Source organism: Tamandua tetradactyla, chromosome 17 (assembly GCF_023851605.1).
Source record: "Tamandua tetradactyla isolate mTamTet1 chromosome 17, mTamTet1.pri, whole genome shotgun sequence".
NCBI classification, from domain to species: Eukaryota; Metazoa; Chordata; class Mammalia; order Pilosa; family Myrmecophagidae; genus Tamandua; species Tamandua tetradactyla.
This window is the reverse complement of record NC_135343.1, coordinates 10,786,111-10,804,887: the sequence shown is the minus strand read 5'-3', so window position 1 is coordinate 10,804,887 and position 18,777 is coordinate 10,786,111. Positions and strand designations below refer to the sequence as shown.

The 18,777-nt window shown below is 37.9% G+C and overlaps 1 protein-coding gene across 1 annotated transcript in view; it reads right to left on the bottom strand.

Moving 5' to 3' along the window:
• Window positions 1-8,191: 8,191 nt before the first annotated feature.
• Window positions 8,192-18,777, bottom strand: part of LOC143661093 (uncharacterized) — a 63,572-nt gene continuing 52,986 nt past the window's right edge. The window contains exons 3-4 of the mRNA XM_077134723.1: window positions 9,171-9,371; window positions 8,192-8,371 (exon numbers count right to left, since the gene is read on the bottom strand). The gene's annotated coding sequence lies outside the window, so the exon portion shown is untranslated. The remainder of the gene's footprint in view (window positions 8,372-9,170; window positions 9,372-18,777) is intronic.

Below are 18,777 nucleotides of genomic sequence, written 5' to 3'. Positions count from 1 at the left end.
TTGAACACCATAATTATATGGAACCCTGAATAGGGAATGAGATCTCGTTGGTTTGTACAGGTTAATGTGATGCCCTGATACATCCCAGAGTAATCCGGGCAGGAGATTAAAAGGTATTTGCAAAGTCTCCTTGGGGGACTAGGGAGAAAGGAGGAAATATTAAATTTCCCCACCTGAGGAAGACCTGATATTCTCACAAGCATTGGGGAATATCAACTTAGTAAGCCAAGTGCCAGATCTTGGGGCTTGCCCTTATGAAACTTATTCCTGCAAAGAAGAAACTAAGACTACTTATAATTATGCCTGAGTCACCCCCAGAGAACCTCTTTTGTTGCTCATATGCAGCCTCTCTCTCTAAGCCAACTCTGCAAGTCAACTTGCGCCCCCCACCCCACCCCACCCCATGACGTGGCACACAACTCCCAGGGGTGTAAATCTCCCTGGCAATGTGGGACCTGACTCCTGGGAATGAGCCTGGCCCTGACATTATGGGATTGAGAAAGCCTTCTTGTCCAAAAGGGGGAAGAGAAATGAAACAAAATAAAGTTTCAGTGGCTGAGAGACTTCAAATAGATTTGAGAGTTCATTCTGGAGGTTATTCCTATGCATTATATAGATATCCCTTTTTAGTTTTTGGTATATTGGAGTAGCTAGAGGGAAATGCCTGAAACTCTTGAACTGTGATCTAGTAACCTTGATTATTAAAGATGATTGCATAACTATATTCAATATGATCATGAGATTGCGAATTTTGTGACTGATGCTCCCTTTATCCAGTGTATAGACAGATGAATAGAAAATAAAGACAAAAATAAGTAAATAATGGGGGGGTAGGGGATATAGGATATTTTGGGTATTCTCTTTTTTTTGTTGTTTTTGAGGTAATGAAAATGTTCAACAATTGATTGCGATGATGAATGTACAACTATATGATGATACTGTAAACCACTGACTGTATACTTTAGATGATTATATGTTATGTGAATATATCTCAGTTAAAATTGGCTTTTAAAAAAGGGCATAGGAACTCCCATCATTAAGGCCATCTTAGGGGTCTTAAATTCTACCACCGTCATTTAAAGCTTTCAAATCCAAATTCAACAGACCAGGCCTCATTCTTTCTGTCTTACCTATCCCTACCTCCAGGACCTAACCAACTAAGGCATCTACAGGCGAAGGGCTGGGTGCAGAAAAGATGGGGGATGTGTGGGCTTCATTTAGAATTCTTTCTACTGGGCCTGGAGATTGGAAACGGCACAGAAGAAATACTGCAGAATAGGCTATGTTTGTTCTGAAAGAATTCCTCAATTAAAATCATTTTTTACAATAATACCTTTCCAATGGTAACCATAACAAACAAATCATTATTAAAATATATTAATAGCCTTGGGATAGGAGTAATTGAATAAGATCTAATTGCTGAATTTTAGTAAGTAAAATAAAATGTTCTTGAGAGCTATGGAAAAATTGTCCTGGATTTATGCTTGAGACAAATTAAATAATTGCAGTATATTTTCCAGAACTTGATAGTCAGTGTACTTTTAAGGTTGCTTGTAATTTTAGGATATTAGGAAAACAAAAATTTTTTTAATTCCAGAAAAAGAAATAAAAAAGCAAATACAGCTGTAAAAAATGCAGTGACAAAGTCTAGTCATATTTCTGTTTTTGACTTTTTGAATTAAACCAATAAATTTTGTTTTACTAGGGTGTGTTCTCCCTAAATTTATACAGGTTTACAGATAGAATAGACTGACATTGTATCAATCAGATCTTTATTATGGTTTAAAAAATGTAAGCTTGTGTTTAATGAAATAAGTTATTATTTTGACAAACCATTTTTAAGATAATTATATTTTATAAGATATTTAAAGATAGTATCAATGATCTTTTTGGTAACTTAAAGTATGCAGGTATGTAAAATATACAAGATACACTTTATTTAGAAAAAAAGTGTGCAGTTTTATCCTTGAGAATGGCAGGAAAAATTCTGAGTGAATATGGAAAATTGTAGAAGGTTTATGCAAGTGACTTTTGTTTATTGTAGCTAATGTTGTCTAAAATTCGATAAGTTTATCTAAGGGAGTATGGTTTGTCATAAAGTAAAATGGCTAGTTTTAATACGTAAAACAAGACCTGAATGAATATGGAAAGTTGTAGAGGGTTTATGAAAGTGGATTCTGTCTGTCATAGTCAATGCTCACTAAAAATTTTAGAGGTCTGTTTATAATATTTTTTAAAAAGAGCTTTTGTGTCAAACCATGTAGTCATACAAAAGTGGAGTTTAGTTTTCTCTCTGATAAAATAATGTGGATTGTTGGTTTGCTCTTAATGAAAGGTTGTAAAAGGTTTTTCACAATCATTTGAATAATCTGTCTAGTAGACAGTGATTTTATATCATATCAGAATAATATCCTTATTGATATTTATGTTGACCTTATCATCCTTTATTTCAGAAGAAAAGTCTCACTTTTAAAGGAAAACTTTTACAAAAGACTCATTCTTTCACCTTGTAAAAGTGAGGTGCTAAAATAGTTTACATATTATACAGGAAGTATTTGAGAAGTATTACAATAATTCAAAGGGATTTTGTTAATAATTAAAAGGGATGTTGTTAGTCCTAATTTTAATTATTCTTAGAAAAAGATTACAGATAATGGAAACAAGGAAATTTGCTTGTCAGTTGTACTACTTTGTTCTAATGCTTCTCTAAAATACATGTGGTCAGCTATTAGTCAGAACTTAATCTTCAACAAAAAAGGATTTTAAAATAAAAGCAAGATAAGTATATAATTTATGTTCTACCCTGGCAAATGTGTAAAGACGAGACAGGACAAAATTTCTCCTATGGTTTGTGGTTGGTTACTCCAATTCAAGTCAACTGTTAAGTGTATTTAATTTTGAAAATGCTAATAAAATTAGGACCAAGATTATAAGCTTACAGCAATCACATTTATTCCTGAGATTTAACTGTTATTTCTAAATTCTGAGATGCTTTACTCTTTGTGTATAAGCTGATAGTTCCCTGGAACTTTGGTTATCTGTGAACTTGGAGCTCTGAAAATCAGTGTTACTCCATTCAGTAACTGTTAAAGAGGCTGAAAAAGAGATCAGACTTCAATTAGAGATATAAGTGAAGCTGATCTGGCTAAAACTAAGGTAAATCAGAATACAAGGTAAAAGATGATATTGTCTGTAACTTAAAACTTCCTTTGGTATGAGACCAAAGGAAGACATGTTTATTTGGTCCAAAATTTAAATTTTCCATGGCACACTGTTTTAGTTCAGTTACACATTTACAGTTTCTCAAAGGAAAGGCAGCTGGCTTTTCTCTGACTTTCTCTGTCACGTGGGAAGACACATGGTGACATCTGCTGGCCTTTCCTTCCAGCTTCTGGGTTCAAACTGCTTTCCCCAGGATGTTTTCTTTCTGCATCTCCAAACCTCTGGGTCTGAGCTGCTGAACTCTCTTCTGATCCCTCCTTTTAAGCCTCACTCTGAGGAAGGCATGACCCTTAGCAGACCGCAGATGTAATTAGGCATAGATGAAATGCATATACTGATGATTTAAGGTCACAGCAACAGAACTGGGCACCATCACCCGGCCTAAGTGACACCTGAACCTAACTAGTACACACTACCTAATTCAACCTCTCTGGTCAGTTTATTAAACAATCTAATAACATGGAACCTAGAATAGGGAATAAGATCTTAATATTCTGTACAGGTTAATGTAATAGGAAATGTATTACAATAATTAAAAGGGATTTTATATCTTTCTGTTAGCTATATTTGTATGGGTGAAATGCTATTTCTATATTTAAAGATTGTATAAAATTCCTAGAGTATTTCCACTATCCATGTTATATCCTGATATTGATTTGCATGACGTTAGATAACACTATGATGTTGTTAGTACTGGTTTTAGTTATTCAGAGTATTTCAAAGCATTTCAGTTATTCAGAGAATTTCAGAGTAGTTTGGACAGAAAATGAAAAGGTATTTGCAAAGGAGAAGAAATGTGGAACTATTAAACTTCCCCACCTGGGAAATTCTTGCTATTCTCTTAAGCACTAGGGGCTCCCAATTGGAAAAAGCCAAGTCCTGGGCGGGCCGCGGTGGCTCAGCGGGCAAGAGTGCTTGCCTGCCATGCCGGAGGACCCCGGTTCGATTCCCGGCCCCAGCCCATGTAACAAACAAACAAACAAAATATAATAAAAACAAGAAAATGTTTAAAGATGTTTCCCTTTCTTCCTCCCTTCCTTCCTTCCATCCTTCCTTCCTTCTCTGTCTTTCCTTCCTTTAAAAAAAAAAAAAAAAAAAAAAGCCAAGTCCTCAATCTTGAGGCTCACCTCATGCAACTTATTTCAGTAGTGGCAAAGCTAAGCCGACTTATAATTAATGCCTAAGAGTCACCTCCAGAGAATTGGTTTTGTTGGTCAGATGTGGTCTCTCTCTCTCTCTTTAAACCAGATTCTGCAAATAAACTCACTACCTTCCTTCCCCCCTATATAGAACATGATTTGCAGGGATGGAAGTCTCCCTAGGAAGTGGGACATGACTCCCAGGGATGAATCTGGTCCTGGCATCATGGGATTGGTTAACCAAAAGGGGAAAGGAAATAAAACAAAATAAGGTTTCAGTGGCTAAGAGATTTCCAATAGAGTAGAGAAGTCATTCTGGAGGTTACGCTTAGGCAAATTTCAGCCAGATATTGCAAACTGCCACAGTATGCCAAGCTTCAACCAGCAGTGTTCCTGAAAACCCTAAAGAATATCCTGGGTTCTATCTAAGACTCTATAAAAGTTTTACTTACTAAGTTTTTTTCAGAAATTTAAAGCCTGCGATTGTTCCTATGCCAGATAAGCCCTGAATCCCAGATCTCTCCAAGAACAACAACCAGTTTCATTTCTCTGCTCTATAGTGTAGATGCCCCTTTTCAGCATGCAGAAGTAAAAATGGTCATTTCCCAGATATCCCTCATGATTGAAAGAATGATCAAATGAGAGGGAGAAGTTGTAACTGATAAGTTAGGATTTAGGAGCTGATGATGATTACTGAATCATCATATAGATATTCCTTTTACTTTCTGGTATATTAGGATAAATAGAAACAACCAAAATCTCTGAACTGTAATCCAGCTGCCTTGATGTCTGATAATGATTATATAATGATAAAGTCTTATCTTGTGATGTAAAAACCTTGTGACTCACCCTCACTTATATCCCCTTATTCTGTTTTTCACCTTTAGGGTTTTAAAATCACTCAAGACAGCCCCTGGTTGTTATTAATGGAGGGTTTTGAGTTAGCCCACAACGAACCCACCCAAATCCCAAGGCCATCTTGATAGATAAATCTGGTTCTAATCTGGGCCTGCCTGATGTGCTCAGAAGCTTAAACTTTAATCTATAAGTGACCTATATGTCATTATAATACTAAAAACCATACCCATCATCATATTAAGGCCCCCATTTTCTTATATCTGTTCTATGACTAAGTATGTAATCAATCTGTGCATGCTCAATAATTAGATCATCTCTAACCTTGTCATCTCCAGCCACTGTGCTCATTATCCTAAAACCTGTCCATCTTTTGATACTATAAAACTATCAGAATTGCTACAGTTCAGGGAGACAGATTTTTATACCAATAGGTCGTCTGCTCTCCTGATTCACGACCAGAAAGAATCCCTTTTTGTCTTTGAAACCCTGGTGTTTAGGAATTGGTCATTTGTGTGCATCACCAGAGAACCCACCACTTTTGATTGGTATCAGCAATACCTATTATATAGGGTCATGGAAAGGATTAAATGAAATTATGCATATAAAGAACCTAGCTGTGTGTCCTCAAATGTCAGCTCACAGTATTGATGGCAGGCTAAAGTCACTGCCCAGTAAATTAACCCCAAGTTCCTCCTATTCTGTGTTACAGATCTAAGAAATCATTTGTCACCATTTTGCAGAGAGAGGAACTGAGATGCTGAGAGAACAGGTAATGTTCACTTCTTGGCGGAGCTAGTGCTACTGTCCCCAGCTCTGCCTTTAGCCTGTTACTATTGACCCTGTCCACTTTCTAGGAATCCTTTTCCTGTTGGTACACAAAATCACACAGGGCCTAGAGTGTATTTTAAACTAAGCAAGCCTGACCTAAATTCCTTTAAAAAGCACTGGCTACCAAACAGGACAGCTCAACGAGCTTTTACTTACAATTGTAAGTTATATTTTAATAGAAAAACAAATAAGCTACCGGAATTAATCACGTACCATATTATACCTCTAAAACAGTTCCACCAGGTTATTCATTGCAATTTATGGAGAATAACGTAAGAAAATGTTCTTGGATTTTATACCATCCTTGGCTGAATACGTAAAGCTCCCAGCACAAAGCTTGACACACGGGGGGCTGTCACCAACCGTTAATCCCCTTCCTTTCCTCTGGTCTGAGTTATAGAAATGAAACAGTGAGCTATGTAGACAAATCAGGAGAGAACAGCTGGGAAGCAGGTTATCCAAAAGCAACAGAAGAGAGAATTACGAGCTTATCACCAACAGGCACGGTTCAGGGTCCTCTCCAAACCAACTTCTGAGACATACATTTGCCAGTCATGGGTTCACACAGGAACTGATCTTGGCCCCAAGCCTCCCATTCACTTGGCCAGGAATTTTACAAACCAGAGAGTCAACCGATATGCTCTTCATAGTCTCCTTAATTAAGTCCTCTGTTGGTGTTAGAGATAAACTCAATAAGAGTAATCAAAGGACTGGGTTGGAAACCACGGAGCTAGAGGAGGAGAAACAAAAAACATAAACAGGAAGCCCTGGAAAGGCCAAACTGGAACACCAGCTTTGGAATGGCTTTGAGGTGGAGGATGGAGGGGGCAGGGCAAGCATATGGACATAGCAGTTTGGAACCTGGTGTTCTAGTATGAACATTTATGACATTTGAGCACATATTTCCTGATTTGGGAAGGAAAAGTAATGAGACAAAGAGACTAGTATGTGCTGAGCCCTTTCCCTGGTACATAGAAAGCACTCAATAAGGAACAGCTGCTGCTATCATCAGCATTAAGGCTGGTTCAAATGTAGTTTGTGAAGGCTGTTACATGACTCTGCATGTATAATGCGGTGCTGAGGTGGGTATTGTGGTTAGGCTGGAAAATGCCCACCCCACCCCAACCCCCCAAAAAAGATATTAAGTCCTAATCCCCAGAGCCTGTAAATGTTACCTTATTCGGAAAAAGGGTCTTTGCAGATGTGGTTAACTTGAGGATCTTGACATGGGGAGAGCACCCTCGATTATACAAGTGGGCCCTAAATGTGACCACAAGGGTCCTTATAAGAGGGTGGCAGAGGGAGATTTGACACGAAAGAGAAAAGGACAATGTGACGATAGAGCAGAGAGAGGTTTGAAAATACTACCCTTAAGGACTGGAGTGATGTGGCTACAAGCCAAAGAAAGCCAGCAGCCCCCAGAAGCTGGAGGAGGCAAGGAGCAGCTTCTCCACTGGGTCCTCTGGAAGGAGTGGAGCCCTGCTGACTCCTTGATTTTGGTCCAGTGATGCTCATATTGGACTTCTGACTTCCAGAATGCCAAGAGAATAAATTTCAGTTATTTTAAGCCACCAAAGTTGGGTATTTGTTACATCAGTCACAAGAAACAAATACAGGTATTAATTGGCTTTTCAACCCAGCAAGACTTATCAGTAAACTGCTGCCAGCATGAATGAGATGTGCTGGTCTAGCTAGTGGGTATTAACTATATTAGACAGTGGTGTACTGGTAAACCCGTTCTCTGGGGAGGTGGTAGCGGGGAAGCCCTGATTTGTAGCAGATGCCAATTTCTGTGGGATAAACACTCCCACCATGGACAATTTCAAAGGTTTAATATCTGGCTTGCAAAATTTTTTACTTTTTAACAGTCAGTTCTCACAAGCTGGTACGAGTCAGCCCCACATGGCTGGTAGAGGTACTCTAAATCACTGCTAAAACTGCTCTAAAACTATGCTGAGCATGATTTAATTTCTCCTTGATAATTCTGAAGGGTACTTCATGGTATTATAGTTCCTGAGAGTCGACATGGGGAATATTAATTATTGTTGTACTGTGTCTATGCAGAGTTGCTAATCAACAGCGGCCTGGTAGGAAGTTTACAACTCTGTGACGGGCTGAGAAATAACAGAAACAGAATGGTCCTGTTCATTGTCAGCTGTGTGGATTTATTCCTCAGGGAGTTCTGGAAGGAATGCAGAACAAGCCATTACCTTACTCAGGTCAATTTATTATGATATAAATAGTAATAGCAGAAATAGAAATCATAATCATTCTCTTCCAATGGAACATGGCTTTGTCATCTTCAAAGCGAATTGGACTTTCACCTTGAGGGAAACAGAACAGAGGCTTTATCATGACCGGAAACAGATGGAGTATGTAAAATTCAGTCCCTCTCCTCAGCCCCATGCTATTGACTTCTGAATAGCATTCCAGTTGTGTTTATCTGGGGCTTGGGAAATTTTTCTGGTTCCTGGGAAGAAAGTTAACTAAAACATATGACATCTCTGGCAGGAGTCACAATTTCACACAAAAACTTTTTTGCAATAGCTTTACATATTGTTTCCCCCGGTGGAATCGCTCTCTCTAGGGAAAGCTTGAGTCTAAAACAACTCTTTTTAATGAAAGTGAGAGCTGGATGCTAAATCCAGCAGCCTATATTTCTCAAGGACAAGTCTTCCTCTTAAAATCACTTTTTATGGATGACATTATCACAGATTAAGTTCTTCCAGATTTGTTTTTCCTTTTTCTGCTTTAAAAGCATAAATGAATTTTAAAATTTCTCAAGTGAAAATAAAAATTGGCATACAGTTACTACTGCTGCAACTCAGCAGTGTTCCCTGCAGATAAAATACTGCTGAATATTTCCTATTTACGTGAAAATGGAGGGGAGAAGCACTAGAGAGAGAGAGTTGGCCACGTTTATTATTGAATTAGACTGGTTATGGGAATCAGTGCTTTCGAATTTCAAAATACGTCTAATTTATATATACACACACACACACACACACACACACACATATATATATATATATATACATACTTTGGAAATAAAAGCAGGATAGTTATTAGCCATCCTTGCTAATCAAGTAAAACTATTACAACATTAAAGAATGAGGTCATCACCTGTGTTTCCATATGGAAGCAGCTCATGCCTTTTATGTGACCACGTGTGCAAGGGCAGGAGGTGAGGAACAGGCTGTGAGATGCCAGACCTCAGTGTGCCCCACATATAAAGGGCTTCCAGAATACACTGGTTCATCTTCACAGTGAAGATACGGCATTAAAAGGTTTGATAAACACTTACTGTAGCAACGAGCTCATTACCTAAAAGAAAGGGAGAGTCACAGCTAAGTGGGAGAAGGACTAGATTTATAAAACTTCAGTCCCTTCAGCAGCACTCAAGAGAAACAGGAGAGCCCACGTAAGTCCTCCACGTGTCCCAGAGGCTTTGTAGTATAAAAATGGATAACGTGCTACAAGCTTGACGTAGCAAAACCAATGACCATTATCAACCGTACTAATGCAGTGGCTAATTATTTTGTTTGTGAAGTCATTTAGACCTTGCAGGGAGCATTAAGAAAACCTTTGCAATACACATTTCAGGAGCCCAGAAAGTTACTTCCTTCATCACAAATGTCTGTCCAGCGGTTTCCCGCAAGTGAGTATGATCAAGAACCACTAAAAAGATTGTAATACTCCAACATCCAATATCTTAGGTAGAAGGAGAAAGAAAGAGTGTGGAGAAATCACAATCCACAGAAACCTAGCAATGCAGGCACTTAAACTTGAATATTTAATTTCAATGGCGATCCCAAGAATTCAATAGTGGTGTTCTTGCTCTTGGATAAGATCAATTACAAGAAATGAGATGGTCAAAGATAGCAGCCAAAAAAAAAAAAATCAGGAGCAATAATGATACTATAACATCCCCAAACCAAAGGAACAGCCCCTGAATAGTGAGAGAAACGGCGGTTGCGGTGTAAGATATAAACCAATGTTTGAATCTTGGTTGTCCACTTACAAGCTAAGTAATAAACCTGGACATTTCACCTAATGCCCCCAAGCCTTATTTTCCTGATTCCTTAAATCAGATCATTAAACCTAACCCATAAGACTTTTGAGAAGACGCCTAGGAAAAGCTCTAATCACTGTCCAACAGACAGGAGGGTGCAGTGTGTGGAAGGTGCCCTGGGAGGCTGCAAGTGATCAGACATGGATTTCTCTGCTGGTTTGTGCCACAGTGTGTGTTTGATTAGAGAGCTGCGAGGGGTGTGAAGTCCCCCTACTCCTACATTTCATTTGTCCACTTTGATCACTACAAAGAAGTCATCTGGTTCCACAGAGATGGTTCACATCACTCACATCCCCAGCTGCTCAGGGGAAGCCCCCAAATTCTCACCCTGCCCCCTCACCCAGCTTGGTGCCACATTTCCCCTTACTTCACCCACAGGGAGTTACCCTGAGGCAGACATCACGGCAGTAACAAGAAGCCTTATAGCTGATACTCAAGGTTATTTTGCCCACACTTTATTTCTCTCATGCTGAGAGGAACCATGGTAAGGAGTGCGGGTTTTGAAGTCAAACAGACCTGTTTTCAAATCCTGCCTCCATCACGTGCCCTGTGGAAGCCTCAATTTCCTCATCTGTGGAGGATGGCAATGATAGTAAGGACCTCACAGGCTCCTTAGGAGAATGAGTGGCCAAGTTGATGGAGTGCTTTGTCCATGCCAAGTGCTATTCCACGGGCTTTGTGTAAATGAAGTAATTCCTCATTTCAACTCCGTGAAGTATTAATATCCCAATTTTACATGGGAGATGATTCAAAGGGATGAAGCTGGCCCTGCACCGTGGGATCAATAATTCCATCCTGACCAAAATGGGGGAAGAAGTCTAACAAATAAAGTATCAGCAGCTGAGAGAGTTCAATAGAGTCGAGAGGCTACTCTGGAGGTTGCTCTTATACAAGCTTCAATTAGACCTTGCTACCTATCATAACCTGCCAAACCCCAACCAGGACCATTCCAACCAATCCTAAAGAACACCTAGGGCAATATATAAGATTCCACAAGGGTTCCATGCACTAGAGTAACTTTCTAGAAACCTACAACCTCCAGATGGGTCCCTGGTTCATATAAGTCCTGAACTTAGAGGGCCCAGCCTCTCCAGAACATCAGATAGTTTCATCTACCTACCCCATATTAGTGACAGACCCTTCCAACATGAAAAAGTTAGAATTTCCATAGCCCAACCACCCCTAAAGAGAGGGATGGAAAGACCAAAGGTGACAGTGGATTTATACAGTGAAGATAGGACTTAACAAATGAATATGAATGCTCAATCATTAAATTGATATCTCTTTTAGTCTCCACTATCTTAGAGCAGCTAGAAGTAAAAACCTAAAATTGTGGAATTGTAACTATGTCAAACTCTGAAATATGTTCTACAACTAACTGTGATGCTGTGCTTTGAAATTCATTGCTCTTTGTATATATGTTATTTTTCACAAAAAAAGTCGATTGTGATGATAACAGAATATTTAAGCCTTCTAGCCTCCTATATTCTGGAACAGCTAGAAGGAAAAATCTGAGAGGATCATATGACAGCCCATGACAAACTCTGGGATCTGTCTGTAACTACATATTGAAATGTGCTTTGAAAACTATTGCTTTGCTATTTCTTTGCTTTGTATATGTTATACTATACAATTAAAAAGTTAAAAAGAAAATCCCCATTTTACAGACAGAAAATTTGAAACACAGAGTTTCCTTTGCCTGTCCGAGGACCCAGAGCCCAATTACTCCAGCTCCAGTGTAATCCACATTGACAGCTGCTGTGCAACCTGCCTCTCAAAAAGGCTTCTTTGTGAACTCCTGCTTAGGTAACTACTGTTTTGAACCTGCCCTTGGATCTGCTCACATCTGTTCACAGGCTTTGTGGTCCAGCTCTTCAATAGATGAGGTCAAACTACAAATCTTTTGGGATCATTCCAGACCATTCTGGCTGGATTTTTCCAGGCCATTGGAAATTTCAGCAAACAGCTTGACAGAATGGTCAACAGAACCTACAGTATTTATTTTTCATCCTCTGAGTAATTTGGCACTTGATCTCACCAAACCAATGGGAAATCTATTTTATTGGCAAGTGACTTCCAAAGTGGTGGATCTTGGCAAAACTGGCCATCAATTAGGCTAATAATTTTTCTACGGGATAATTATCTATGTGAGTTACAGTGCTCAAACTTAGTTGTGTAATTTGTTAGGAAGATATTTTATGTTAATAGAGTGTGGGAGGAGGAGGGGAGTGAGGACAGAGGAAAAGTTTAACAGTAAAATTCTGCAAATATCCCAAGTGGAGAAAAAGAAAAACAGATGACAGCAAAAGGAAGATACAACTGCATTTTTATTGGAAATGTTCTCTCATCATTTTATCCACGTCTTATAGTTTTTCTGAAAAAATCAGAGCAATCAAAGGGATTATAAATTGATTCTACCCTGTATCAACTGTGTTTTGTGGTAAAAGGAATAAGGTTCTCAGATGCTACCACCAGATAGGCTGGGATTTTAATATGTCTTCATATTCACCAGCTGTGCAAACTTGGGCATGAAATTGAGCAGAAATTTTCTCATGATCTAAAATCTGAATAATACCATTCATTCATCAGTAAGAGTTAATAATACCAATCATCCAACAGTGAGGGTTAAAGAGTGTTAAACTTGTGTCACATAGGAGATGCTCAATAAGTGGTAGTGGTTATTATTATCTTTGGTTTCTCTTCTGTTACCTAAATTAAGAAGCTTTATTTAAGGCATATATCCAAATATTTCTAAGAGTGCAGGAATTTAAAAAATCTATATTAAATGTATCAGTGTTGTTCACTTGAGTGGAAGAAATTCTATAATGAAAAAAATTAACTTTCTAATGACTAGACAAAATGAGTTGAATAAATTATGATTACTTTGGGGGGGAGGGAAACAGTACTCAAAGGCCCCCAACCCCTGTTCCCCATATGTGTGTTCAATTTAATGCTGCAACCTTCTAATTCGTTTTAGCCATTGCATTTCTAGTTTTGCCCAAGAACTAGAACTGTACTTTGAAAGAGGAACAGTTGGATTTAGAAAGTAACTTTTGTGCAAAGAGAACTCATTTATAGCTAGCTATTCAAATACCCAGTGTTGGCATAATACAAATTTAGGGCTTTTATATAATTAAATAACCCCATTTACTATTCTCTGGAAGTAGTTACACTCTTATAAGCTACTCTCTTTCATGTATCTAAAATAGCATCTAACTTTAAGACAGTAATTTATTAAGAAGTAACTTCGTGATCTGAAAGTCCCAGATGTCATTTCAAAATGTATTTTGGATTAATCCAGTTCTTTGGGGCTTATATTCATAGATTTGGGAAGTAAGGCACTTATCATAGGATTTTCATAGCCACCTCTAAATGCCAAGAGAAGATAAATTGCAGAAATCAGGATTGCATGTCACAATCGAAAAGGAACCTTCCCACAGACTGAAACAAATTTGGAAAACAAATGAATGGAAGATTAAAGTCTGAGTAATATTACTTTTACCCCTATGACTAAAGCCTGATGGGCATCATGAGTCAAAATGTAAACACACACTAGCAATGGTGGAGCTCAGTGAGTTATACTTTGGCAAACCACAGCTGCCTCAAATTTACCATTGGAAAGGTGTTTTGAGGAAATGAAACTAGCCACCAGCTTTTGAGCATGTGATATTATTCATAATCAAAAAGCCCTTATGACTGAGAAGGGATTCTTAAAATATTCTAATAATTTTTCTACATTCTGAATGTATTTACAATATAAATTCCTTTATATTTCTTACACCTAAGTCAAAAACTATTCAAGAATTTCCCATTATGTGCTTAATTTTAAGGCTTCAATTTTGGGATGTCTTCCTGTTTCTGAGCTGGCAGCTTTACCAATGCACTAGGTCCAAAAATACAGATGTGAGCTCCCTCAACTGCCAAGAAGCATGTGGTATAATTAGAGGAATCTGAGTATGGAATCAGCTGATAATAGTAAAGCTAATATTTATTAAGTGTTTACCATGTGCCAAATAGTTTGCTAAGCAATTAAGGAGAATTATTTCATTTAATCAGCAATCCCAAAAAAAGACAAAATTCCAGTATCCCAGATTATAAGAATAGAGGGCACAACCTAATTTAACCTGTCTGGCCAGTTCATTTAAACAACCTAAACACAAGGAGCTTAAAATTGGAAAAAAGGTCTTGCAGTCTGGTATAGCTTAATGTAATACCCGGCTACATTCCAGAGTATGTTGGACAGATCATTAAAGATCATTAAAGTCACTGGAGGGACTGGAGAAAAAAATATGGAACTATTAATCTTTCCCACCTGGGAAATCCCTGCTACTCTCCCAAATATTAGGGACTCCCAAGTAATAGTCTAGGCTGTTGATCTTGAAGCTTGTTCTTATGAAACTTATTTCTGTAACAGAGAAGCTTAGCCTACCTATAATTATCCCTAAGTATTATTTTCAGAGAACCTCTTTTGTTGCTCCGGTGTGGCCTCTCTCTCTCTAAGCCCAACTCTGCAAGTAAAACCATTACCCTCCCCTCTACATGGGACAGGATGTCCAGCAACATGAGTCTCCCTGGCAATGTGGGACATGACTCCCAGGAATGAGCATGGCCCTGGCACTATGGGATCAACAATGCCTTCCTGACCAAAAGAGGGAAAAGAAATTTAACAAAATAAGGTATCAATGGCTAAAAGATTTCAAATAGAGCTGAGAGGCTATTCTAGAGGCTACCCATATGCAAGCTTCTGCTAGATATTGCTGATTGCCATAATATGCCAATCCCCAACTTACACTATTTCTGTAAACCCAAAAAAAATACCCAAGGTTCTATCTGAGATTCTATAGACTTTCACTTGCTAAGCTTATTTTTTAGAAACCTATAACCTTCATGTTTCCTAGGCCAGATAGGCCCTGAAACTCAGTTACCAGAATCTCCAAGAGCATAAACCCCCCATAATTTTTACCCCATAATGTTGACACCCTTTACAACATGAAGAAATTAAAATGTCATTGCCCGGGGTGGGCCACGGCGGCTCAGCAGGCAGAGTTCTCGCCTGCTGTGCCCAAGACCCAGGTTCAATTCCTGGTAACTGCCCATGCAAAAAAAAAAAGAAAGAAAGAAAGAAAAAAAACATACATTGTGTCATGGTTAGGTTCAGGCGTCAACTTGGCCAAGTGGTGGTACCTGTTTGTCTGGTTGGGCAAGCGCTGGCCTGTCTGTTGTGATGAGGACATTTCACAGAATTAAATCATGATCATGTCAGCTACATCCACAGCTGATTACATTTGCAATCGGCCAAAGGGGAGTGTCTTCTGCAATGACTAATGCTTAATCTGATCACTGGAAGCCTTTTAAGGAGGATTCAGAAGAGATAGGCTCTTCCTGTTTCGGCTGGTGAGCCTCTCCTGTGGAGTTAGTCCAGACCCTCCATCGGAATCGTCGGCTTCACAGCCTGCCCTGTGGATTTTGGACTCTGCGTTCCTGCAGTTATGTGAGACACTTTTATAAATTTTATATTTGTGAGTGTTCCCTGTTGATTCTGTTTCTCTAGAGAATCCTAACTAATACACATTGGTTATAAAAATGTCATTACCCAAATATCCCTAAAGATTGGGAGAAGGCTCAAAGGAGAAGGAGGAGATGTAACAGAAAAGACAGGCTTTAACAAATGAGTATGACTACTAAATCATTATATTGATCCTTCTTTTCAGTCTCCAGTGTCTTAGACCAGCTAGGAGGAAATATCTAAATTGTTGAACTATAATCCACAAACCCTTTGAAATTTGTTCTAAAACTACTTGTTAAAAGGTACTTTGAAATGTATTGCTTTTTTGTGTATACATTATATTTCACAATTTAAACATGTTAAATAAAAAAAGGATAGAGGGAATCAAAAATCCTAATAGTTGATAAACAATGAAATCCCTGAATAGAAGGTATTTCACAGATGATTTCTTCGCAATTTACAGAATTTAAGTTTCCTAAATTAACTGTGTACTGATACATATTAATTATACATAACAAATGTCTTCAGTCAAATTCTAAATAATTCCTGTGCAATATTTATTAGCCATTTATATCAGCTTTTATATTATATTTCCTTTTTGAATGCTAAAAAGATGAAAACTCCTTTTCCATACAATAACTTTCTCTAAATTATCCTTCTATCAGAAACTCCATTGCTAAGTCGGAAAGATTTTCTATGGCTTGGACCACTCATTCATTCTTCACACTATATTAAGTGCCTACCATATACCATGCCCTGAGGGTAAAATAAGACACGACCACCCTCAAAAAACATTTAGCCTTTAAGAAGACATTGAAACAAACCACAGGAAATATAATATGCTACATATAATAGAAAAAGAAAGGACAATTCTAAAAAGCTTCATGGAAGCAGTGAACACAAAGGATAGCATCTTATGTGCAGATGAGAATCTGTGGCTTTCAGTGATTGTTCAGCTTACCTGTATGTTCAATTAAATTTTTAATCGAAAGATGAATTGCCTTAAAAAATAGAAAGCATAGGATTCTATATCTTCTTTTTTACATGGGCAGGCACCAGGAATCGAACCCGGGTCCTCGGGCTTGGCAGGCAAGCATTCTTACCTGCTGAGCCACCGTGGCCCGCCCAGGATTCTATATCTTATTCACATATTATCCCATACCATTTTTCCCATGCTTCATATTCTATTTCTTCCAGCATTTATCTTGACAGTTTTTTAAAGTAACTAGTCAGATTGTTTTATTATCAATGTAAAAATTATTTTCAAAAGACTTAATACCGAACTCTCACAAGGAGACATGTGTAAGAATGTTTATTCTGCATGGTTGTAAAATTAAAATAATGGAAACAACTTAAAGATCCATTAACAGGAAAACTATCAATTTGTGGTCTTTTTTGTACAATGGAACACCATAAGGCAGTTTAAAAGAACCAGATGATGTATATTAATACGTGTTGAGTGAGAAGTTACAGAAGAAAGAGAATATATCATTTAATAAAGATATAGAACAAGTAAATACACACTGCATAGTGTTTAGGGATATATAAACAGCATAAGTCTAAGAGGATACAAAGGAATTAAAACTAGAAATTCAGGATCACTGTTACTTTTGCAGACCACAGGAGAGGAATGCGATCAGGTGAGTGACAGGAGCTTTAACTAAATCTGTAAGGGAGGGAGGAGGAAAGAGGGAAGGAAAGGAAGAAGAGAATGAAAAAGAGAAGGAAAATAAAAGCGATACCTGAAGAAATATGACAAAATTTTAGTTGTATCACTGAGCTGGGTGGGAGAAAAATGATTTTTTGTTATATTATGCTCTATACCTTTCTATATTTTTGAAATATTCTACAATAATATGAGAGTTGTACTAATCTTTACGATATTGATCTGCAACGTTATTAACCAAATCTAATAAACAAACATGGGCATAAAAAATTAGCAGACTGCACATATCCCTTTCCAATTCCACTAATAAAGAAATCTATATTCCTCTGGGGAAGATATTTACAGTGTAACTTCCCCACACCTCTTCTAGCAAGTACTTGATGAAGGCAAATTGACTGTCTTGGTGTTATAAAGGTAATTATCTATTCTGTTGCTGAACCAATTGTAATAGAATGAAAGAGCTTCTAGGAAAGACTGGTAAAGGGTTAACTAGCTATTACAACACTGTTTTATACATTACTGTTATTTCTTTTTTCTTTTTAATGTCCCCCCAAATTTTTAAGTTCCTTCTTTTTTTTTTTGCCTGGGCAGGCACTAGGAAACGAACCGGGTCTCCAGCATGGCAGATGAGAACTCTGCCTCCTGAACCACCGTGGCCCACCCTGTTCCAAAATTTTTTAAGAAAGAGGCTCAAGGTTTAACAGGCCTCCAAATGAAAACCCAAGTGTTAAAATTATTTTGCTAATGACTAAATTATTAGTTCCAGGGGCAAAATGAGAACCTTCTGTAGGTAAATAAAGCAACCAGGGCCAAATCATATTCAATCTTTGACATCAAAGTAGGATGAAGGTTTGAAGGGAGCTGGGAGGATGGAGGCCATTCCTAGGCCTAATGCCATCAACCAGTAGTGTGATTTCAGGATGTTCCCTTAACTCTCTCTGGGCCTTCCTGTTCTCATCTGTAAAATAAAATATTGAATCTTATTCTAAAATCCTTTCTAGATCTAAATGTCTACAACTTGTTCCCTTCAAACATATCAAAATAAAGAGCATTTATATCAAATCATGGTTAATAATAAAAAACATTAGTAAATATATTTTCACAAATCTGAAAAATGAGGTAGAAATATATCTCTGCGTCTAAATAATTTCCCTAAAAAAAGGAAGTATAGATGGAGAATATACCTGAAATTAACATGGGCTCTTAGTAATCTTCCAGAACTAGAATAAAGCCAGAAAGTGAGAAATGTAAATGTGACTGTGCCGGTTTGAAGCTATTATGTACCCCTGAAAAGCCATGTCCTTTAATCCTCATTCCATATTGCTCAGTGGAATCTTTTTTATTGTTTCCATGGAGTGGTAACGTTTGATTAGATGGTTTCTATGGAGATGTGTCTTCACCCATTCAAGGTGGGGTTGCTAATTGGAGCCCTTTAAGAGGGAATCATTTTGGAAAAAGCAACAGAGCCAACAGAACCAATAGAACC